Source organism: Sciurus carolinensis, chromosome 4 (assembly GCF_902686445.1).
Source record: "Sciurus carolinensis chromosome 4, mSciCar1.2, whole genome shotgun sequence".
NCBI lineage: Eukaryota > Metazoa > Chordata > Mammalia > Rodentia > Sciuridae > Sciurus > Sciurus carolinensis.
This window is the reverse complement of record NC_062216.1, coordinates 165,115,282-165,138,476: the sequence shown is the minus strand read 5'-3', so window position 1 is coordinate 165,138,476 and position 23,195 is coordinate 165,115,282. Positions and strand designations below refer to the sequence as shown.

The following is a 23,195-nucleotide window of genomic DNA, read 5'->3' as shown; positions in this document are numbered from 1 at the left end:
CCCCACCCCGCCTGTCCCCCTTTTGCCTAGAAGGAGACTCAGACTCCCAGCCCAGGGAACCTGCGAGGCTGACCCTTCGCTTCCTTAGTTCCCACAGATGCCTTTCTTCCCAAAGCTGGTCCTTCCTCTCCCGTGCTCCCGTCAGTCTTCCTCGGGCTGCTCCCCAAGTCCAGATTCTAACCAGGCCTTGGGCTACTCACCCCAGTCTCTCCCAGGTGCAGGCAGGCTGTACGTGTTCATCAGCGGTTATTGTCCTGATCACCTGTCACCTGTCCCCACAACTTCCAGGCCCCCAGCCAGAGAAGTAGGAGGGCAGAAGGAAAAGGGATCCTGCGCAGCGCTCGGGAACTCTCTCGTCTGTCTCTTGGGCAGTACTGCGACTGGACGCAGGCTGCGCCTCCACTGGACCACGCCTCCAGTCCTTTTGTTTTTTAGTTGGAGAAAGGGTCTTGGCCCGGCAAGGTGGTCCACACCCGTCACCCCAGCTACCTAGGAAACAGAGGCAGGAGGATCTCGGCGCCCGGGCTGACCTCAAACACGCAGTTCTCCCGCCTCTGCCTCCCAAGCTACTGGCATTATAGCCTGTGCCATGGGCTTGGCTGGCAATTTCTTGAAAGGTTAATAATTCACCTCCCATCCAATCAGGGGTTCTGTTCCCAGGCATTTATCCACAAGAATGAAAGTCTATGTCCACATACACAGACCTGTTTAGGAATGTTCCCTACGGCCGTGTCTGGAATAGTCCCAAGATGGAAATAACCCATGAATAAATAAGCAAATTGTGGTGCAAATATACAATGGACGTTCAGGAATAAGGTCATGAAAATTCAAGGCCCTGAGAAAACTTTGGGATGATGAATAAGTATTGATCCATGCAACATGGATGACTCTCAAAAAGATGATGCTACAGGAAACAGTGCGTATGACATCTTTCATTTATAAAAAGATGGCGTATAAAATGCGCACAGGATTACAGAGAACTCTAGAAGACGCAAGGTAAGCTCATCAGATCAGTGGTGATCGAGTAGAGCATAGGGATTGCCAAGGTCATGAGAAAATTTTGGGGAGTCATGACTGAGTTCAGAATCTTTTTTCTTCCTTTCTTTCTTTTTGGTACCAGGGATTGGACCTAGGGGCTCTTAACCGCTGAGCCACATCCCTAGCCTGTTTTTTATATTTTATTTTGAGACAGAGTCTCACTAAGTTGCTTAGGGCCTTACTAAATTGCTGAGGCTGGCTTTGAATTCACGATCCTCCTGCCTCAGCCTCCGGAGCTGCTGGGATTACAGACGTGTGCCACCGCGCCCAGCAAGTTCACAATCTTGATGGTGAGGCTTGCTGATGATGTAGGATGTCAAAACTGGTCACAACGTGTACTTTAAATCTGTAGTTTGTCATATGTCGTTTTTAATCTCCATAAAGCTGTAAGACAGACTCAGCCCAGGCTTTCCTGAAGTTCTTCTGTTCACCCTCCACTGAGCCACCTGTGCCCAGCTGCCCCCACCCACGCCTGACTGGGCCCCTGAAGGCAGGGAGGACCACGGTGGATTCATTCCTAGGCCCAGAGCTGGCACTGGGCAGGCATTCCCTACGTATCTGATGGATAAGGCTTGGCGAGCAAGGCTAAATTCCCCACCTAAGGTCATAGGCTCCCCTGGTATTTGAGGTCAAGCTCAAGTTCACTCATGTTCTTGCCCCCTGTGGCCTGTGAGCCCCTGGGCCTGGCAGCAGGGGCAGAAAGAGATGCTTTTTTCAAGCATTGTCCACCTCCAGCACACTGACCCAAGAACCTGAGGCCTGCAGCCTGGTAAGGCGACCACGGTCCAGTCTGGGAAGGGCAGGCCACCAGGACGCTTCTGCCAGCACAGAGGCTGACTACAGCTCTAAGACCTGGTTCCATTTGGTGGCGGACTCCTCGAGTAGACTGGCTAATGCAATGAACTCTTAAGCAAAGGATTTCGGGCAAATCCAGGATCATGACTTATCAGCTATGTGCACTCGAACCTCCTAAGCTTCTATTTCCTCATTTGACAAAATGAGGATCAAAAACAGCAGAGACTGAAGGGGATGTGGTGGGATTAAATCAGTTTAATATGTGTAAGGAGCTTAAAAATGGGCCCAGCACAGAGGAAGTACACAGGAAGCTTAGCTGTTATGTTTGGTCAGAGACAGCCAGTTCCCCTTTCATGAGTCAGCCACAGCCTTCTTCCTAAGTAGAAATTTCTGGAGGGTTCTGCACTCATGGGGGTGAAGGGTCATTAACAGCTGACAAATGTTATTCTTCGTCACTAATTGTTTTTGTAACCTGAGCGGAGCTCTACCACTGAGCTATAGTCCCCAGTTCTTATTTATTTATTTTAATTAAATTTTTTGATTTTTACAGACTGTTTTTTTTTTTTTTTTGCCGTGCTGGGGATTGAACTCAGGACCTTGTGCTTGCGAGGCGAGCACTCTACCAACTGAGCTACATCCCCAGCCCTACAGACTGCATTTTGATTCACTGTACACAAATGGGGTACAACTTTTCATCTCTATGGTTGTACACAATGTAGATTCACATCATTCATATACTCACACATATACATAGGGTAATACTGTCTTGGTCTACTGTCTTTTCTTCCCCTACTCCCTCCCACCCATTTTCCTCTACACCATCCAAAGTTCCATCATTCTTCATCCACCCTCCCCTTCCCTATTATGTATCATCATCCACTTATCAGAGAAAACATTTGGCCTTTGGATTTTGGGCTTGGTCTATTTCACTTAGCATGATATTCTCCAACTTCTTCCATTTACCAGCAAATGCCATAATTTTATTCTCCTTTAAGGCTAATATTCCATTGTGTATATATACCACATTTTCTTTATCCATTCATCAGTTCAAGGGCATCTCAGTTGGTTCCACAATCTAGCTATTGTGAATTGAGCAACTATGAACATTGATGTGGCTGCATCACTGTAGTATGCTGATTTTAATTCCTTTGGGTATAAACGGAGGAGTGGGATAGCTGGGTCAAATGGTGTGTTCATTCCACGATTTCTGAGGAATCTCCATACTGCTTTCCAGAGTGGCTGCACCAAATTGCAACTCCACCAGCAATGTATGAGTGTGCCTTTTCCCCCACATCCTAACACTTATTATTGCTTGTGTTCTTGATAAGAGTCATTCTAATTGGAGTGAGATGGAATCTTAGGGTGGTTTTAATTTGCATTTCTCTAATTACTTGGGATGATGAGCACTTTTTCATCTATTTGTTGATCACCTGTATATCTTCTTCTGTGAAATGTCTGCCCAGTTCCTTAGCCCATTTATTGATTGGCTTCTTTGTATTTTGGGTGTAATCTTTTTTAAAGTTCTTTATAAATTTTGGAGATTAGTCCTCTATCTGAAGTGTGTGTGGAAAAGATTTTCTACCTCTCTCTAGGCTCTCTTTTCACATTATTGATAGTTTCCCTTGCTGAGAAAAAGCTTTTTAGTTTAAATCTATCCCACGTATTGATTCTTGCTTTTATTTCTTGCCCTACGGGGGTCTTGTTAAGGAAGTCTGGTCCTAAGCCAACATGATGGAGATTTGGGCCTACTTTTTCTTCTATTTGGTGAAGCGTCTCAGGTCTAATGCCTAGATCCTTGATCCATTTTGAGTTGAGTCTTATGCAGAGTGAGAGATAGGCAGTCCCCAGTTCTTTGTGTTTTATTTTGAGATAGGGTCTTGCTAAGTTGCCCAGGCTGGCCTTAAACTTGTGATCTTTCTGCCTCAGCCTCCCAGGGAGCTGGGATTACAAGCATGAGCCACTACCTGGCTGGGTCTGCTGCGTTTAGGAGGAAAAACTGAAGTAGGAGCCACCTTCTTGCACCAGATTTAAAAATATGCCTATTCCCCAAATTAGTCCTTATGCCCAATTGGCATATTCCAAACTCCTTCAATATAAAATCCATACTGTATTCAAATGGCACCAACTAAGACCTTTTGCAGCGGTTCCCAGGGGGCAGGATCCTGCATTCCATGCAGTCGCCCAGCCTCTGTGGTCTCTGCAGCCTTTGTTTCATGACCTTTATGTTTCACGAACACACAGGCCAGCTTCTCGCAGATCCCCATCTTTAAGTGGGTTCGTGACGCCCACCCCACTGGCACCCGGATTTGAAGCGTGAATCCTAGTAGAGGCTGAGTTCCCCAGGGCAGGGCGCAGGCAGGAGCGGGGCTGAGCGGCCCTGCGGCTCGGGAGGAGAGGACGCGCGGGCCTGCAGTCCCTCTCCCCACCACACCTCCCTGCCGGCCGCGGACTTTGCTCCAAGGGATTAAACCCTGAGCGGGAATCGTGACTCAGCAAAAAAGGACCTCGGGACCGTGACTCAGCAGAAAGTTGCGCAGACGTGACTCAGGGGAAGGCAGCGAGCTCAGCCGGCCCTGCCAGACATGTTCACCGCCTCCAGCGGTCGTCCCGCCCCTCCCGCCGGCCACGCCCCTCCCGCCGGCCACGCCCCCGCCCCGCGGGCGCAGCTCACGGCTGCTCCAGGCTCCCGCCGGCAGATCGCTGTACGTGTCACCTGGCACCTTGACGCAGGGCGGCGAGCCGGGTGGCCCGTCGTCCTCATCGTGGCTGGTAATCGGGCCGTGGCCTCCAGCTCAGTTCAGCGCTCACCTGGCTGTCCCTCCGAGGCCTCTGTGTCCCCACTGGAAACTGAAGAATAAGAACAATTTCCCTTCCACTTAACATTCCATGGGTCCATTTTCCTTGACTGTTAAATAAAACTTAAAAATAATACTTAAAAAAATTGGTGAGGTTATTAGGGATTGAACCCAGGGGAGCTTAACCATTGGGCCATGTCCCCAACCCTTTCTATGTTTTATGTTGAGACACGGTCTCACTGGGTTGCTGAGGCTGGCTTTGAACTTGGGATCCTTCTGTCTCAGTCACCGCTCCCGGCAAAGCCCCAGACAACCGTTAACATTTTAGAGCGCTTCTTTTTCACTTCTTTCTTTCTTTCTTTCTTTTTTTTTTTTTTTTTTTTTTGGTACTGGGTATTAAACCCAGGGTCGCTTTACCACAGGCTACATCCCCAGCCTCCCATCCCCATTTTGGTACCGGGGATTGAAGCCAGGCTTAAATAAGTGAGCACCATCCTCAGCCCTTTTTTGTATTTTATTTAGACACAGGATCTTGCCAAGTTGCTCGCAGAGTTGCTGAGGCTGGCCTTGAACTTGCATTCCTCCTGCCTCAGCCTTCTGACCCACTGGGATTACAGGTGTGTGCCACCATACCCAATTTTAGAGTATTTCTTAGAATTCAAAAATTCAAACCAATTGTGGAGCTGGGGAGATAGCTCAATTGGTAGAGTGCTTGCCTCACAAGCACAATGCCGTGGGTTCAATCCCCAGCACCAGGAGAAAAAAAATATATGAATTTTATCATGGAAAGAAGTGTATATATACAGTAAATTTTATATACAAAATAACGAATGTAGCTTAAGAAATTGGGACCTGACTTTAGGTAATCTTTTTCTATGGAAATTTATATCACTGCAATTGTAATGCATATTTTGTATACTTTTTTCTTTAGCTTGTGTTTTCCCAAATTATTATTATTATTATTTTTTTTTTTTTTTTTTTTTTTTTTTTTTTTTTTTTTTGCGGTGCTGAGGATTGAACCCAGGGCCTTGTGCTTGCAAGGCAAGCACTCTACCAACTGAGCTTTATCCCCAGCCCCCAAATTATTAAAAGCTCCTTTTTAAAAAAAACTCTTCTGTAGTTGTAGATGGATAGAATGCCTTTATTTTGTTTATTTTATTTCATTTTTTTCCTGGTGCTGGGGATTGAACCCAGGGCCTGGCGAGACAAGCACTCTACCAACTGAGCTATATGCCCAGCCCTATTTTGTTTATTTTTATGTGGTGCTAAGGCTTGAACCCAGTGCCTCACACATGCTAGGCAAGCACTCTGCCACAGAGCCCTTAAAAACTCCTTGAAGACATCATTCAAAAATATTGCAAAGAAATCCACTGAATTGGGCTGGGGTTGTGGCTCAGTGGTAGAGCACTTGCCTAGCATGTGTGAGGCACTGGGTTTGACCCTCAACATATTCATTTATTCCAGGAATAGTATGCTGGGGCTGGTAAATATGGCTTGGGCTTCCCTGTAAACCCAGGGACTCTGGGGGCTAAGGCTGGAGGATCACAAGTTCAAGGTCAGTCTCTGCAATTCAGCAAGACCCTGTCTCAAAAAATAAAAAGGACTGCGGGTGTAGCTTAGTGTTACAGTGTTTGTGGTTTCCATCCCCAGTACTGCAAAAAAAAGGGAGGGGGGAAGTGGTTATTATCGTGAGTGCCTGCCGCTATTAAATCTTTCAGTTGTTTTCTCTCATATGGAAAGAGAAAGAAAACTGATATTTAACAAAAAACAAAAATAACCTCATAACTGCAGAGGCTTCCCCATGCCAGGGAAAGGGTAGGACGTCTGCTGTGGCATGAATGTGTCCTCAAAGTTTCCCTGTTGGAGACGATCCCTAGTGCAGTGTGTTGGGACGTGGGCCTAAGGAGGTGTTTGGGTCTTGGGGTCACCGCCCTGGTGAATGGAATACTGCTATTTCAGAGTGGGTTTCTTATAAAAGGGAAGTTGGGTCCTCTCTCCTTTGGCCGCCCTTGCCCTTCCTCCTTGTACCATGGGATGTCAAGCTAGAGAGCCCTTGCCAGATCTGCTGGCCCTGCAAGATCTTGGACTTCCCAGTGTCTAGAACCTTGCATTCTGATCATTGGACTACCCAGCGCCAGGTATTCTAAAACAGTATCCAAAAATTATCTTTTTGACTTTGAAAAGCCTTTGCCTGCATAGCGCCCACCTGCTCAGACCTGGCAGGAGAGGGTGACACAGGGGACAGGAGGCAGGGGCTTCGGCTGCACTGAGAAGCTGGGAAGCTCACTCACCCATGGCACCATGCACAGGGCTCAGGACACTTAGGGGGCCTGGAGAAATACTTTCATTTTAATTTCTTTTGAAACCAGAAGCCGGGGACAGTGGTGCATGTCTGTAATCTCAGTAGCTCTGGAGGCTGCAGGAGGATTGCAAATTTGAGGCCAGCATCAGCGATTTAGCAAGGCCCTAAGCAACTCAATGAGACTCTGTCTCCAAATAAAATGTTTAAAAAGGGCTGGGGATGTAGCTCGGTGGTTAAGCACCCCTGGGTTCAATCCCCAGTACCAAAAAAAAACTTTTTTTATTTTCTTTTGAAACCAGAATTGTTGGGCATGGTGGCGGCCTCCTGTATAATCCCAGCTCCTTGGGGGGCTGAGGCAAGGGGATCTCAAATTCAAGGTCAGCCTCAGCAACTTAGTGAGGCCCTGTCTCAAAATAAAATGGGAAGGGTTGGGGATGTGGCTCAAGGGGAGAGTACCCTTGGTTCAATCCTCACTACTGATAAAGAGAAAAAACTTTCAGAAGAAAAATTGATACAATAATATTAAATATATAATAATGAGTCCTCTCTGGAGTTTATCATGGTCCCAAAATGTACTTTTGTAACAGTGGTCCACTTTATGTTTTGAATGTAACCCCTGCTCCTCCCTGATCTGCCCCCTCCCTGGCCTCAGGAGAGCAGGATCACCCTGCTTCCCACTTCAGGCCGAGTTATCTGTCCTTGAGCGCACCTCCCCCAGGGACAAGGTGAGCAGACTTTGAGGATGGCACCGGAAGGTCTCAGAAATGACCGCCTGCCAGATGAACAGGTGAATGACGACTCAACAGAGAACCCGCGGGATGCAGCCTTTGGTCACCTCTTTAAAAGCCCCTGTTCCTGCTGCTGGGCAGAATCCCAGCCTCTGGGACAGTCCCCTGTGCTTCTCCTTTGCTACCAAAGCAATAAACTTTCCTTTTTCTTTTTCTCAACACTCCGTCCTTGTTATTGGATTGGCATGGGGACGAGGACCTAGCTTTCAACAACACTTTATTTGTATTATTTTTTTAATGCAGGAAAAATTCTTGAAAGACAAAGATGCTTTGGGCCCATGGAAGTCAGAACGTGGCCCTGTGAGACTGGGGCTTCGGATGGGAAACGGAAAGCAATTCCCAGAGCTGAGAGGTGGCGCCACCTCTGCTTTGGCTGCCCACCAAGGCCTCCAGCAGCCCAGACCATCAGTCAAAAGACTGCGACCCCTGCTCCCATAGGGATCCGTGGAGAGGGAGGGCCTCCCAGAGCGAGATGCAAGCAGGAGCCGGGCTGTGAGCCCCACAAGCAGAGCTGCCCTGTGGGGAGGAGGGGCCTCAGTCCTCACCTGAGAAATGAAAGGACAGGGCGTTTCCCTGGATTGGAAGCCTTGGTCGGGAAGGCGGGACAGGGTCACACATCACTGCGGACAGCAGAGGCCACCTCTCCAGGCAAAAACTGTCCTGCATTTTTGATTTTAAATAGAAACAAACCCAAAAGCAGAATGACTAGGTGAAAGAGCAGAAATATTTTTAAGTTTTATTGAGTCTGTTGCTTAATTATAGGTAAAAGGCATTTAGTCCCCTGCATTATTTTTTTTTAATTTTTTTAGATGTTGATAGACCTTTATTTTATTCATTTATTTATATGTGGTGCTGAGGATTGAACCCAGTGTTTCACACATGCTAGGCAAGCGCTCTTCCACTGAGCCACAACCCCAGCCCCCCTGCATTATTTTTAAACTTTGAAGTTTCCACGTTTCCTATAGCAAACACCTCTCCTAACTGGAGAGTATGCGCATGTGCTAGCTTGGCTTTTCTTGAGTGACAGCCAGGAGGAAGGACCCTCTCAGTATCCTGCAAGGATGTGGGCTGTGCGGGTAGGGGTGACCACAGAGGAGGGTCAGGGAGCCACCTGTTAGGGAAGGAAGGAAGGACCCTGGGGCTCCAGGAAGAGGCCTGTTCTACTACCTCCAGAGGAGAGGCTGAGAGGGTCTCCTGGAGGGCAGTTGACAGACCTGGGCCCCTGAGCAGCTGCTCAGCTGAGAGCAGGGACAGGAAGGGGCGTGAGCAGGGGAGACAGCAAGGGGTGGACAAGGAGGGCGCTGAGGCTCTGCCCAGGTCTGGTGGACTCTGGACTGCAGAGCCAGGAACGTGTGCGTGGCCCCTGGGCTGGCCTGCGCACAGCCTGCCTGCCTGGCCGGCCCTCCGCCTCGCAGCCTCTGGTCTGTGTGGATCTGGCTGAAAAGGCCTCTCTGCCCCTGTGGGCTTGTGGGGGAGCAGCCCTCGTGTCCCTCATCGTGTCCCAGGCAGAATTAGTCCCTCAAAGCTCTCACGTGGAAGCCCTGACCTCTCACACCTCGGTCTACGTGGAGACTGTGTCTTACAGAGGAAGCCAAACCAGGCCGTTAGGGTGAGCCCGACGCCACCTGGCTGGCACCCTGATAGGAGGGGGGAGGACACGGCCGGGCACAGGGGGGTGACCGTGAGAAGTCGGCCACGTGCAAGCCAAGGAGAGCAGCTGGGAGGAAACCAGCCCTGCTGCTCCCGGGCCTCGGGCTTCCAGCCTCCGCACCACGAGAAGAGCCTGCTGTCCAAGACACCGGGTCTGAGGGGCTTTGTCACAGAGCTTCCAGGGCTGCCCCAGTGTCCTAGGCTCCACAGCTGGAGAGCCGAGCCTAGCAGACTCCCCACTGCTTGTCTCCCCTGTAACGTGAAAATTTTCAGATTCCTAAAGGGCAGGAAGGACGGTGTCCGACCCCAGGCCCGCGGTGTGTGGCTCCTGCTTCTATTCACTCTTCCGTCGGGAACCACTTGGGAACAGGTTGTAGACATCAGGACTCTTCCCCACTAAGGCAAGGCCACCGTGCACACGGCCACTGTCACCCCGGTAAGCGCAAAAGCACAGGAAGCAGACCTTTATTCCTTGGTGGACTCGAGCGCATTTGGGTCCACATTCCAGATGGGAAAATGGCAGGGGGGTTCTGGTTTTATAGGGAGCAAGGAGGAGGATGTAATCACCGGAAACCATGCACTTGCAGTCTTGACCGCCAGGGGCCAGTTGTCCCCATTGTCATTCAGGACTAAGTTGACAAACAAAGGTCAAGGTTTAGGGCCTGGCACTCCATATCCGCCCCTTTCCCCCAGGGCCCATTGTTAGGAAGGCACTGGGAGAGGTTTAAGGTCTGGCCGATTTCCGTCCCTTCTCCTCCTTCTCCTGAGCCGCACCCTCCCTCCATTTTCTTGGGGAGCTGTCTTACAGGTGTAACTCGGGGGCCACCGCTAGTGGCCAAATAAAATCGGACAGAAAGTGAGGAAGCAAGTTTTATTGGAATTTGGCTCTCGGGCAAAATCCCCAGCCCTCCAGGGTACAGGTCACCGTAGGGACCGGGAGAAAATCACTTGTGGCCCGGCTGCCCAGGGTCTTTATAGGCTGGAATGGGTGGGGTCCTGCTGAGTGACAGGGGATGTAAGGGTCAGTGGAGTTTTCCTGCCCATTTGGTCGCCGTGTGGCGCGCTGCCCTCTGCCTCAGCTGCTCCGCTCTCCCTCCTATAGTCGCCCAAATTCTGACCTAACAAAAGGAATCTTATTTTCCAGAACCCTTCAACCCGGGGTGTCCAGTGCTGAGGGATGGAACCCCAGGCCTGGTGCACACCAGGTGAGCGCTCGGCCACTGAGCCACAGCCCAGCCACACTCTGTCCTCTCCTGCAGCATCTGGGACCCACCCCATTCCCAGTTGGTTCCCAGGAGACCCCCCTACCCCTCCGCAAGCCGGGGTCCCGTCTCGCCCTCCGTGGCTGCGTCCTGCCACAGTCTTCCCTTACATGGAAGGATTGCTTTGCTGGGTGTTGTGGTGCATGACTGTAAAGCAGGAGGAGCTCAAGGTCAAGGTCAGCCTGGGCAATTTAGTGTGATCCAGTCTCCAAAAAAAAAAAAAAAAAAAAAGAGGGCGGGGCGTGGCTCGGTGCTGGAGCACTTGGCTAGCGTGCACGCCCTAGGTTCAACCCCTAGTACTGGAAATGTCCCGTGCTCTGAGTCTGTCCTTCTCCTCCAGGTTAGATCCTGGCTGAACACGCGAGGCCAGAATACAGCATGGTGATGTTAAAGCCCCGGTGAAGGAGATGGGGAAACGGCGCCCTCGAGTCGGCGGCAGGCTCCACGCATCCCAGCGCCACATTCCTACTTGCCCAGGCTGGTGACTGATCATGAAAGGCAGGAGAAGTGCCCTCGTGTGACGTGGAGATTGTCATGGAGCAGAGGCCAGAGGGCTCTATGAATGTCAGGACGCCGTCACTTCCTCACGAAGCCTGGTGCTTGAAACGTTCCTAGGCCTGGCTTCGAGTCCACTAGTCATAAACTTTTAATGTCTTTTAATGTCTCTGGGCTTCAGTTTCCTTATCCATAAAATGGGGCTAATGATAGTACTTCCCTCCTAGGCTTGTGTGACGGTTAAATGAAAGAATTCACATTAAATGTTTAACATCTGCCTCGCGCTCTGTGATTGTTCAGAAGAAAGGAATTGTTGGTTTTACTCAGGATCATTGGCAAATAAAAGTGCCCTGACCCTGGTACCTGTCTTCTTCCCGCTCCCCAGAGCACCTGAGCAGGGGGCAGAGGTGGAAAGGGCCTGACCAGCCCACACCGGAGGCCCCGGGAGCCCTGGGCTGCCCTGAGGAGGCTCCGTGTACCCCTGGAACTTGTGAATGTCCCCTGCACTGGGCAGCGCAGAGCCTGCCCGCCCTCCAAGTGGCCCAGCAGGGCAGGGTGAATCCACCCCGGGGCAGCCCAGCGCCGGCTTTTCCTCCTTCCTCGCTGTACAGGTGAGGAAACTGAGGCAGCAGAGAGGAAGGGGGACCAGGGGAAAGGGGCCAGTGGCAGAGTGGGCCGGACCCTCATCTCCCACCTGCCCTGCCAGTTTCCACAGCAGGAGAGGAAGAGGTTTCTAAGAAGGGGCACCGCGGCCCGAGGGCTGGGCTGAGCCGCTCTGTCCTCCTCTCTGAATCGGAGCTGATTAAAACTGGCTCTTGGACTTTTCGTGCCACTCGTAACTGTGTCTGTGGACCTTCTGCACCGACTGTCAAGTGCCGGGAGGCATTTGGTTCCCGGGCGTCCCCCCTGCAGCTCTTCGAAAGGGTCTCTATAAGGCTCTGAGGGCCTCCTTAAGAAATTCCAGAGGAGCCCAGCTTCCTACAGAGGGGGCATCGGCCTGGGCTGGTGGTCTGGGGCTGAGGGGTAGATTGCATCGGGTCTTTGGAGCTTCAGACTGCTGGGTGCTGGGCTCTGCCAGTTACTCACATCCTGACCTTTTCGCTTCGCAGAGCCTCAGTTTCCTCATCAGGAAAATGGGACTGATGGTCTCAACTAGCCAGGGTCAAATGAGAACACGGGTAGGAGTCTGGTTGGTGCGGTGTGTGGTGTGTGGTAGGTGCCCAGTCGGGGACCCTGCTTCTCTTCCCAAGGGATTATTCATATTGAATAATCAATAATATTGAATAATCAATAACAGCCATAATGACCAAGTACGATGATGCAGGACTGTAATCCAGGGACTCGGAGGCTGAGACAGGAGGATCACAAGTTCAAGGCCAGCCTCAGCAATTTAGCGAGGCCCTGCCTCTAATAAAACTAAAGGGCTGGGCTGTGGCTCAGTGGTAGAGCGCCCTTGGGTTCAGTCCCCAGTGTAATCATCATAACAATGACACAACAACAGCAGCCGTGATGCTGCCGAGACTGGTCCCTGTCCGGTTCTGGGCAGCCATGTGGGTCCCTGCAGCTCGGCCCCTCTAGCTGTCCGACCGTGGGAAGGTGAGCGGAGACTGCACCTCAGGCTTCTTTCTGGGATGGGGATGTCAGCGCCCGTCCCCCAGGCCGCGGCGGGAGTCCAGGGGCCACCTGCCCGGCTCTGGTTTTCAGGGTGCTGCGGGGTCGCCCGGCGCGGCCCATCTCTCCCTCACTGGCCGCGGTGGCAGGGGCTCCAGAAGCCAGCGCTTGGTCCGGGTGCTGCCCTGCGCTGGTGCCTGTCACACGGACCCGATGACCGTTGACCTGAGAAGGGGGAGTGCAGGTGGGGACACGGGTGGCCGAGCCCTGTGGCCCTCGCTCTGTCTGCCCCCGGCTGTGCGCAGGCGCAGGCAGGGAGGAGGGGGTCAGGGCAGGCCAGCCCAGGCACTGCAGGATGGTGGCTTTGATACCGCCGTTGACCGGTGACGAGTTCTGCTCCTTCTAATGTTGAAGATTGAACAGTAGAGAAGCAGCCAAGGCAAGCACATTAAGCAGGTTTTATTTAAAGGTAATAATACAGACTTCTCCCAGCAGGAAGAAGGGGGCCATGGCTGATGTTCTAAAGTCCCAAGAAATGAGCGCACCCTACATCTTTTATAGGTTAGGGTCTCTTTTGTTCTCCAGTTCTCTCCCCCTTATCTCTCCTTCCTGCCTATGTGACTAGGCCTGGTTTTGCATAAAGTGAGAAGCCATGGGCAGGGGAGGGCCAGGGTGATTCAGGCAGGTAAGGGCCCAGGGGACATTGATTAGCAGCTCCTTGCTTGCAGTCCTTGATAAGGGCAGGTAAATTTGGTAATCAATGGGCTCTGGAGATCCTTGACATTCCATTCTCCCAGGGGCGTCTCCAACTTCCAGAGGCAGATGGCTTCATGGCTTCATTTCCTCAATTTGACCCCATCCCCTATTTCTACACTGACTGCCTGTCCCCAATTCTGGCTCCAGCTTTATGGTGGTGGCAGACCAGTGACGACTGTGGAGGGATTCTTGTCCCCAGAGCTCTCTGCCCTCTGGCTGGGCGGCTGGGCCTGAGAGCCAGCCTGGGGCCCCTGTGCTGCAGGGTGGACGGGGCAGCTGGGAGCAGGGCTCACGGTGCGCTCATCCTGACCATCGCGGCGCTCTCCCCAGGTTTCTGGCCTTGGGTGGCTGCCGCCCCTCCCAGGCCTCCCTGTCCCCACCTTGCACAGCCTAGCAGTGGAACATGCCGGGACCTCAGCTCTTCCTGCACTAGAAGACCCCTCCACAGATGAAGAGGCGACGGGAGCCTGGGGTGTGGACTGCGTGTGTCCTGGGACTGGACCGTGGTGGCGGGCGGGGACCCGCTCCTGTATCTCTCTGTAGGCCGGGGTGGCCGACTGCCCCTCCTCTTGGCTTGCAAGCAGCCTCTTGCCCACACAGGTGAGCAGGCTGTGCTGCCCCTCAGCAGGACCCCAAAGGTTGCTTGAAGGATTTGAGGCGCTGGGTGGCCCCAGGGGGTTTTTAAATTTTTCTGGTTCCAGCTGAGTTACTTACTAGCTGTGTGACCGTGGGAAAGTCATTTGCCCTCTCTGGGTCTGCTCAAAGTCATCTGTGACCTATGTCATCCCTCTGGATGTTGGATTGGATCAGAAATCCTGAACTCGAGGCGGCCAGGGGCTGACAGGCAGCCTGAGTGGGAGATGGAGCTGGTGGGTGGGGCCTGAGGCCAGTCGGAGCCCAAATGTGCCTCAAAGGGGAGACAGACCTCAGCTCCCCCAAATGTTGCCACAAATAATATCCCCGTTATTATTACTATTACTACTGTAATTATTATTTTGGTACTAGGGATTGAGCGCAGGGGCGCTTACCCACTGAGCACACCTCCAGCCCTTTTTATATTCTATTTAGAGACAGGGTCTCACTGAGTTGCTCAGGGCCTTGCTAAGGAGCTGAGGCTGGCTTTGAACTCATGGTCCTCCTGCCTCAGCCTCTTGAGCCACTGGGATTACAGGCATGTGCCACTGCGCCCAGTTTATTATCATTTTTAGACATTGACAATAAACTGAATTAAAAGTAAATCCCTCTGTCAGACCTGGCTTGGCTCCGGGGCCACCCGCCTGAGACCTCTGGCTTAGCTGGGTCTCGGTTCCCTCCTGCTGCCCGGCTGGCTGTGTCTCTGCCTCCTGCGTGGGTTGTTTTTTGGGTGTCTCAGGACACGAGACTGGCACCTGCCTCCTCTCCTGTGGCACCTGCCGCCCCGTGTCACCTGACATTCCCAAGGACACAGTGTCCACCCAACAGTCTGTGCCGGGAGCTCCGGGGCCAGTGTCATTTCACCCCAGCCAGGCCTTCAGGGTGGCCCGTGGGCTGCTGGGCTGGGTGTCATGGAGGCCGGGGGCTTTCGATCAACCAAAACTCAACCAAGGCTGCTTTCCCCTGATGGCTCCTGTGCCTGGGAGAACAAGGGCTGTGGCTTAGTCCTCCCTTTAGCCTCAGAGCAGGGCACATTAGGGTCATGGGGGGAGGGTGACAGTGACCACAGTCCTGCAGGGGACACTGAGCCAGAGAGAGGAGGCTGAAGGAAGGCCCATCACTATATATATATATATATTTTTTTTTTTTTTTTGGTCCTAGGGATTGAACCCAGGACCGTTCACCACTGAGCCACACTGCCCACCCTCTATTTTTATTCACAGACAGGGTCTCACTAAGTTGCTTAGGACCTCACTCAGTTGTGGAGACTGGCCTTGACCTTGTGAGCCTCCTGCCTCAACCCCCAAGGATTACAGGTAGAGTCGCTGGACTCCCGGGCGTGTGCCCCTGGGCCTGGCCCCGGTCCTTTTCATTTTTTGAGACAGGCTCTCGCTAAGTCGAGGGTCTCACTAAGCTCTGAAATGGTTTAATGATCTCACACTGAAACTCCGTACCCATCGAACACTAGGACAGCCCGGCGTGACGGCTTGAGGGCTGGTGTTGGGGCTGGCCAGGTGAAATGACCCCCAGGGAGGTGCCAGCCCCCTCCTCTGGAGTGTGCACGGTTTGGGTGAAGCCTAGGGTTGGGGTTGAGGTTAGGTTTGGGGTTGGAGTTAGAGTTAGGGTTAGGGTTGGGGTTAGGGTTGAGGTCAGGGTTGGAGTTAGTTAGGGTTAGGATTGGGGTTAGGGTTGGGATTAGGGTTAGGGTTATGGTTGAGGTTGGTTTGGGGGTTAGGGTTGAGGTTGGTTTGGGGTTAGGGTTGGGGTTAGGATTAGGGTTAGGGTTGGGGTTAGGATTAGGGTTAGGGTTGGGGTTAAGATTAGGGTTGGGGGGCTGGGGATATAGCTCAGTTGGTAGAGTGCTTGCCTTGTAAGCACAAGGCCCTGGGTTCAATCCCCAGCACTCAAAAAAAAAAAAAAGATTAGGGTTAGGGTTGGGGTTAGGGTTTTGATCAGGGTTAGGGTTAGGGTTAGGGTTGGGGTTAGGGCCAGTGTGAGCTCTGCTGGCTGGAAGGCACCCTCTCAGCCCGGAGTCTCCATGGGCGGTTGGCAGCGGGCAAGGCCCCAGGCTGATGCACTGCAGATTGAGGGGATCTGGGCGGGGCTTGTGTTTTGTGTGCCCCAGGAGAGGTGACGTGACCTGCAGTTGACCTGCCTTACAAACAAGCTAATTATAAAGCACCTCTGCCGCTCGCCCTGCCAGCTCCGGGTTGTCCGGGTTCAGAGCCCAGACTGGCAAGTTGGTTCCCGCCCGGCCGGCTCTGCCTTCTAGAAACAGCACCCCTCCTTCGCCCTGGGCCAGCGTGGGCGTGTTGGGGGTAGCTGGGTGAAGTGGCTGACGCTGCTGGCTGTCTACCTACCGCCCTCCCCCGCCCCTTGATGCCGACCCCCAACTTGCTCTGGATCCAGGTGGAATCGCAGATCCAGGGAAGGCAGGCCCCAGCGGCCCACACCAGGAGTCTTAGACCTTTGGTCTAAGGTGTAGACTCTAAGACATCCCTTGATTATTCCATTCCTCTTTGCCTGTGTCATTGAGACGTGAATCCCATGATGGATGAATGATCTGTCAGGAGACCAAGAGCGGCCGCCTGAGGAGGTGACATTGTAGCTGAGCCTGAAGGATGAGTGAGTTAGTTTGAGGGTGTCCTGCAGGACATGTACAAAGGCCCTGTGGTCAGGGGTTGAAACTTTTGAGGTATGAAAGAGCCCGTGTGCCTGAGTGCGATGGGGGCCAGATCCTGGGGACCTTAGAGGTCAGGCCAGGAGTGGATCCCAGACCTGGGAGCACGGTTTAGTTGTGCGGGCTGAGGCTCGGGGTGCCCTATCGTGAAGTACGGTTAGATCTGTCCTTTAAAATTTATTCTGGCTGCTTGTGGGACGATGCTGCGGGGTGGGCAGTGTCCGTGCTTTAAGCCAGGTCCAGTGAAAGTCCGAAGTCCTCCCATCATGTTCCCGCCCCCAGCGCCTGTGCTTCCTCCAGGTTATTTCTGCTCGGTCCTCTGCTGACTCCCGTGAAACCTCAGCCCTTCTCCATTCCCACAAAGCCTTGCTCTTGACAAATAAGTGTGAACAGGGCATTTTCTAAAGATCCTGGGGTTTCAGGGAGGGCTGGCACCAGGCGCCATGGGGGCGGGGGAGGCTTTAATGTGCCGCCCCCTCCTCCCTGTGGCTGGGACCCCCGCCCACAGAAAGTTCATCTCCGATCTTCCCCAGCCCTCTGCCCGGTGCCAGTCTCGCTCCCTCCCCGGGGCCCTCCCGGGGCCCTCCCGGGGCCCACGCAGCCGTCCCAATGGCAGACCTAACTGAAGGGTGGCTGTTACCTCCAGTGCTGCTTTGGGCCCTGCCCTGTCCCCTTTGTGACCACCCAGGCCGTTTTGCTAACTTTCTTGTCACTTTCAAGCATGAAAAACTCCAGCCTTAATTTTTTTTTCAGTACTGGGGTTGTACCCGGGTCGCTCTGCCACAGCCACAACCCCAGCCCCCTTTCTCTTTTGACACAGGTTCTCACTAAGTGGCCCAGGCTGGCTTTGAACTTGGCAATCCTCCTGCCTCGGCCTCCGAGGAGCTGGGGTTACCGGTGTGGCCACCACAGCGGGGCATTTTGAGACCCTGGGCAGTTTCAAATTTAATCTCACCTCCAATTTAACACCTCCCTCCTGCCCCTCCCGGGCACCTCCAGGCCACTGTCTGCTCGGGGGACAGAAGGGATGGCGTGAGGGCACACGTGTCGGGTGAACAAAGGGCAGGGTGGCAGGTGGGCCACTGGGCAGGACGGGAGGAAGGAGCAGGGGCTCGGCCCCAGGTGGCCCCCGCCGGAGCCTCCTCTCTGGAGCCTCCTCTCTGGCGTGTGTGAGGATGCTCTGCCGCACCAGCTCCGTGGGCGACGGGTGGACTCCTGGTTGGAGAGGAGCTGGGGCGAGGGGACAGTGGGACTTCCCACGGGGAGCAGTGGTCTGAAGGCCTGAATCACCAAGTACCAGGGCGGCAGAACGAGCAGGGCTAGAACAGGAAGCCAGTTTGAGCGCCCAGGGGCGGCTCCGAGGCTGCATCTGCAGAGTTGAGAGCAAAGCCATGTTCCCGTGGGGCCAATGCGGGCCAGGGGTCACTGGGGTCCCCAGGAGCAGAAGGCCAGGTGGGTAGGAACACGCAGGGCCCCTGGCTGGCGGTGAGAGCCGCTACCCTTTGCTCCTGTGCTTTTGGGCTGAGGGTTCTGCTCCAAGCCAGAGAGCCTGTGCCATCGGCGGCTGGGGGTCAGTTCTTGGGACAAGTCTGCTGGGTGACGAGCCCAGGGCTGGAAAGAGGTACCTGCGACACCTTGGGCCAGTCTGAGCACAGAGGCAAGGGAGAGGACTGCTGCTGCACACCTGGACAAAGTCTTGTCCGCAAAGCCCCTGCAGCCTGCATCCAGGGCCCAGGAGAGCCTGGTGTGGAGCTCCTCAGGGGCAGGCTCAGGGCCCTGCGGACGGCGCAGACCGGAGGGTGCCGAGGAGACGCCCGCGGCCCTTGTGTCTGCATCTGGCCAGCTGCGCTCCCTGCACATCCTGGATTCTCTCCTGCTTCTCTCGCCAGCTTGCTGTGTGGTCTTGGGCAAGTCTCTGCACTTCTCTGGGCCTGAGAAGGGTCACTCCACTGGGGCCACCCGCCCCGCCCCTGCAGCTGCCTCTGCCCTGCGGCTGCTGGCGACTGAACGACGCCTCGCAGCCCAGCAGATGCAGCAGGTTCCAGGCACATCTGTGCGCGTGAACACGTGCACACACGCGTGCAGGCAGGCACACGCGGGGCTTTGCTAGCCTCAGCCCTAGAGTGAGACGCACGGCACCTGACTGCCCCCAACCCCGTAGCCAGGTTCCCTCTCTTTCCAGAGAAGGGGCCAGACTGCCTACCCTTCCCAGCACCTGACCTCCGGGGACCTTCCCGACTTACCTCCGCTGTGACCCGGGGCTTCCCCGGCTGAGGTGAGGGCGGGGGCCACGCTACCCGTCGTCCGCCTGCTTCCCTTTCTGGGGCAGGCTGCGGGGGAGGGTGTCCCCCGCCTGGGTTTCGCTTCCTCTGAGGCTCTCGGCTCCTGCTTCCCAGGCTTGTCCGGCTGAGTCCCCTGCTGGTCCTGGGGAGGGGGACACAGCCAGGGCCCTGCTCCCCCATCTCTGTAGATGTCTGGGTTTCTCTCCTGCCACTCCATTCTTCTCGGAGGGGGATGGAGGATTTGGAGACAGGATGAATAGCAAAGCGGGAGGCGACCTTAGAATCCTGAGTTCACTCCCCTGCTGAGCAGATGAGGTCTGGCCCCAGATCCAGCAGGATGTGGGCGGCCACGTGGGCTGGGAGCTGGACCTGCCCTGGCGGAGTCTCCCCCTGTGCCCTGCGCTGCCCCCTCTGTGCTTGTGGGCTGGGTGGGGGCTCCCAGGAGCCTCCTGGGACGGGGTGGGGGGCCCGCCGGCTGAGGGCCTCCTCTCTTCCCCGTCTGGTACACTCCAGTGACCTCTGAGCGCCTAAGGGCCCTGCTGGCTTGACGCAGATGCACTGGGGAGTTGGGGTGCAGGTGGGCGTGGGCTGCCTCCGCTGGCCAAGCGCAGGGTCTACCGGCCACCGCAGGCGGTTGGGGTGGAGGCTGGTGTTACATGCCCGCCCTCTGGCAAGCTGGTTCCCCCGGGGGGACAGGCAGCAGGCCTGGAGGGCATGTGTGTCCCCACAGAGTCATGCTGAAGTCCTAGTCCCCAGAGCCCCGGCTCTCAGCATGGGACTGTAGACGGGGCCTTTGAACAGGTGATTAAGGTAAAATGAGGTCACTAGCTGGGTCCTAATCCAACACCACTGATGTCCTTTTAAGAAGAGGAAGGGGTCAGGGATGTGTCACGCAGGGGCGGCCACAGGAGGACATTGGGAGATAAGGCCACCCGCGAGCCGCCCAGGGAGGCCTCAGGAAGCACCGTGCCACCCACGCCTGCTCCTGGCCCCCTGGGCTGCAGGCTGGAGAGGACCCATTTCTGCCGTCTCAGCCCCTGCTGGGGGCTCTCGGCTTGGCAGTCCTCACAGACACACCGACGGGGACTTCTGAGGCGGGCGGGTTGTTTGGAGGTGCGAATCCTAGGATCAGACAAACGCCTGGATGGTTTGTGGGGACGGTGGGGCTTGGAGGACGGCACTTCAAGACGCTTGCCCTGACCATCTTCCCATCCCAAGGCCGTGGGAGGGCTGAGCTGGGCAGGGTTGCTTCGAGGGGTGGGGTGGGGGCTGCAGTGGCCCAGAGCAGGGATGGGGACCTGGGCCCAGTGAGGAGTGGCTGTCCAAGCAGAGGCCACGGGGCCACTGGAGGATGGCGGGAGGACATCAGCAGAGGCTGGGCAGGGGTAGCAATGGACTGGTTACCGTGGGGATTGAGCAACAAGCTAATAAATGGACAACGGAAGCCGGGTTTCTCAGCACGGGAGCAGGGCGTCACAGATGTGGAGAGAGGAGAGGAGAGGAGCTGGCTCTGCGGTGCCGGAGCGCACGACTTCCACACAGAGACCCACGGCAACGCACAGCCCAGAGCCAGCGGGTCCACCCAGAAGAGCGGGGACTGGTACTAATGAGCCCCCAGGGCTACTGCCCATCCCGCTCCCCACGGCCCCTGAGGCGGGAAGACGTGAGAAGACCGGGCGCTTCTGTTGAAGCCCCTCACCAGTCTCCTGGCTGACCCAGGCTGTGGGGCCAGACCCTTCAGCCTCCAGCGTTCAGACCTCGACCACTATTTCTCAGCCTCTCGGGGAGCCTGTAATCCCAGCAACTCGGGAGGCCGAGACAGGAGAATGGCAAGTTCAAGGCCAGCTTGGCAACTTAGCAAGACACTGTCCAAAATAAAGAATAAAAAGGGCTGGGGATGTAGCTCAGTGTAGTCTCCCTGGGTTCAATCCCAGTACTGAAAAATCAGCCCCCCCAGTAAGGCGTGCGTGCGTGCGTGCGTGTGAGTACAAGGGGCAAAGGGTGGAGGGCAAGGAGCCTGTGTGGGCAGAGCCTGAGCTGGCAGCCACCCTCACCTCCCAGGGTCATTATAGGATAGTGGCCCCCATCCCCGCACCCTGGTGGGATGGGCACATGCAGCACTGCTGCCACCGTGTGGTCATCACGGGGCACTGACGCCCGGGACAGGCCCAAGGCCTATAGCACCCAGCCAAAGCGCACATGGCCACCTTGGAGAGGCAGGGCTCCTGGAGCGCACGCTGCGTGGCCGATCTGTCTGCTCCCACTGCTGGGATCAAGGCGGTCCTGGCCACCCTTGGAGCATCCCAGACGAGGAGGACAGGCTCTAGTTCTCATCTGCCAGGGATTAAGGCAGAGAAGTGGTCCTGAAGGGAGAGACCACAGAGGGGGGCCGGGAAGATCACACGGGACATTGAGCCGGGGGTGGTGCGCTGAACTGGGGTCTGCAGCCGAGGCTGCCCTGAAGCGGACGCAACTCCGATGGCACTCTGTGGCCAGCGCCGTGCTACCTGTCTGTCCAGTGGACCCCACGATGCCCTGTGACTGAGCAACTGTTATCAGCCCATTTTACAAGTGAGGAAACTGAGGCAGAGAGGTCAAGTCCTTCACCTGACAACACACACTCAGAAGAGGCTGCATTAGGATTCACTGCGTGTGACAGCTGGAGAGGTCAGGGACGTGGACACTGACGCTGCGCAGGAGGTGGAGGCTCAGTGTCCAGCTCCAGGCTGGGACTCCACCCACCCAGGGAAGGCAGGAAGGGAGAGGCGGAGGTTCTGCAGAGCTCCACTTTCCTGCAGGCCGGGCTCCTCCCAGGTGCTCCTCTGCCCACCTGGCCTGGCTCTGCTCTGGCCCCACCCTGAGGCCTTGATGTCCCTGGGCCTGCAGTGACCTTCCAGGGTGGCCAGTCCCAGCAGGAGCACTCAGACTCCATGCTGCCCCGTGGCACCGGGGGGAGGCCCCTCTGCCAGCCCAGGCACCAGCCGCTGCTCCTGTGTTCACGGGCCACGGTGGCCTGCGGTGGGCAGGGCCCCAGCCTGCCTGCCCGGACGGCTTCCTGCCAGGGCCTCCCTCGCCCACCGCCCGGCAGCCCGGCAGCCTCCTCTCTGGAGGAGGAAAGCTCCCTGCGGCTGGTGCTGTCCCAGCCAGCGGAGCCCAGGGCCCTCCCAGGGCCCTTCTGGTTTGCATCCCAGGGCCTCTGGCTCCATCTCTCCCTGGCTTGGTGTCCAGCCGGTGGCCCTGACCTTCATCTCACGTAGGAAACAGCTGTCGGGCGTCTTCACTGCCTCCACCCGGCAGGAGCCACGGCGACCTCAGGCTTCCCTCCAGCCCCAGTGCCACGCCTGGCTCAGCGGTGCTCAGGAACCTGCTCACAGGTGGCACCAACCACCAGCAGTTTTACCCTGGCGGGGCTGGGGGCCCCTGGAGCATCCATGGGAAGTTCCTGGGGCTTCCTGGTGGCCACAGGGAAGAGCTGGCCTTGGCTTTGGTCCTTATGAAATCACGATTCCCCTGAAGGCTTCATTGTGGAGAGGAGGGAGCGGCGTGGGGAGTGGGCCCGTCTCGGTGTGACTCCACGCTCCCCGTGCCTTCTCCCCACCTGTGAGTGGGGCTGGAAGCTGGGGCCCCACAGGGGTGTCTGGGGTGTGGCTCGGGCAGGCCAGGTGTGATGGGCTGGCTTGTCTGCAAGCCCTCAAGCTTGGCCTGGCCCACCATCCTGGGGGCAGCACTTCGGGCCGTCCCCGCTTGGGCATGGGTGGGCGGAGGGTCCCTGGTGCCTGCCTCTAAGCTGCTTTCTTTGCCCCCGCTGTACCTGGAGGGCTGGGCTGGGCCTGGCCTCCCACGTGCCCAGCTCCAGGCCACGCCACACAGCACAGGTGCCACCCAGAGATGCTCACTCCAGGCGCCCAGCCCGGTGGACCTGGGTGTGCTGGCCACTGCCTTCCTCCCTGGCTGCCCTCTTGGGCAGGTCAACCTCTGGGTTTCTTCTCACCACCACCAAGAGGGCTGGACTCGGGGTGCCTAGAGCCCAGAGCAGACCCTCCTGGGCACCTGGTGTGGAGTCTGGGCTCAAAAAGGAGGTGCCCCAAGACCAGGCGCTGTGCTGCTC

At 55.6% G+C, this 23,195-nt stretch overlaps 1 long non-coding RNA gene across 1 annotated transcript; it reads left to right on the top strand.

The window, feature by feature from the left end:
- The first annotated feature begins 9,665 nt into the window (after positions 1-9,665).
- LOC124982233 (uncharacterized) lies at positions 9,666-11,080 on the top strand. Its single transcript, XR_007108225.1, has 3 exons — positions 9,666-9,804; positions 10,513-10,573; positions 10,971-11,080. It is a non-coding gene; the product is annotated as an uncharacterized LOC124982233 (long non-coding RNA).
- The last annotated feature ends 12,115 nt before the right edge of the window (positions 11,081-23,195 follow it).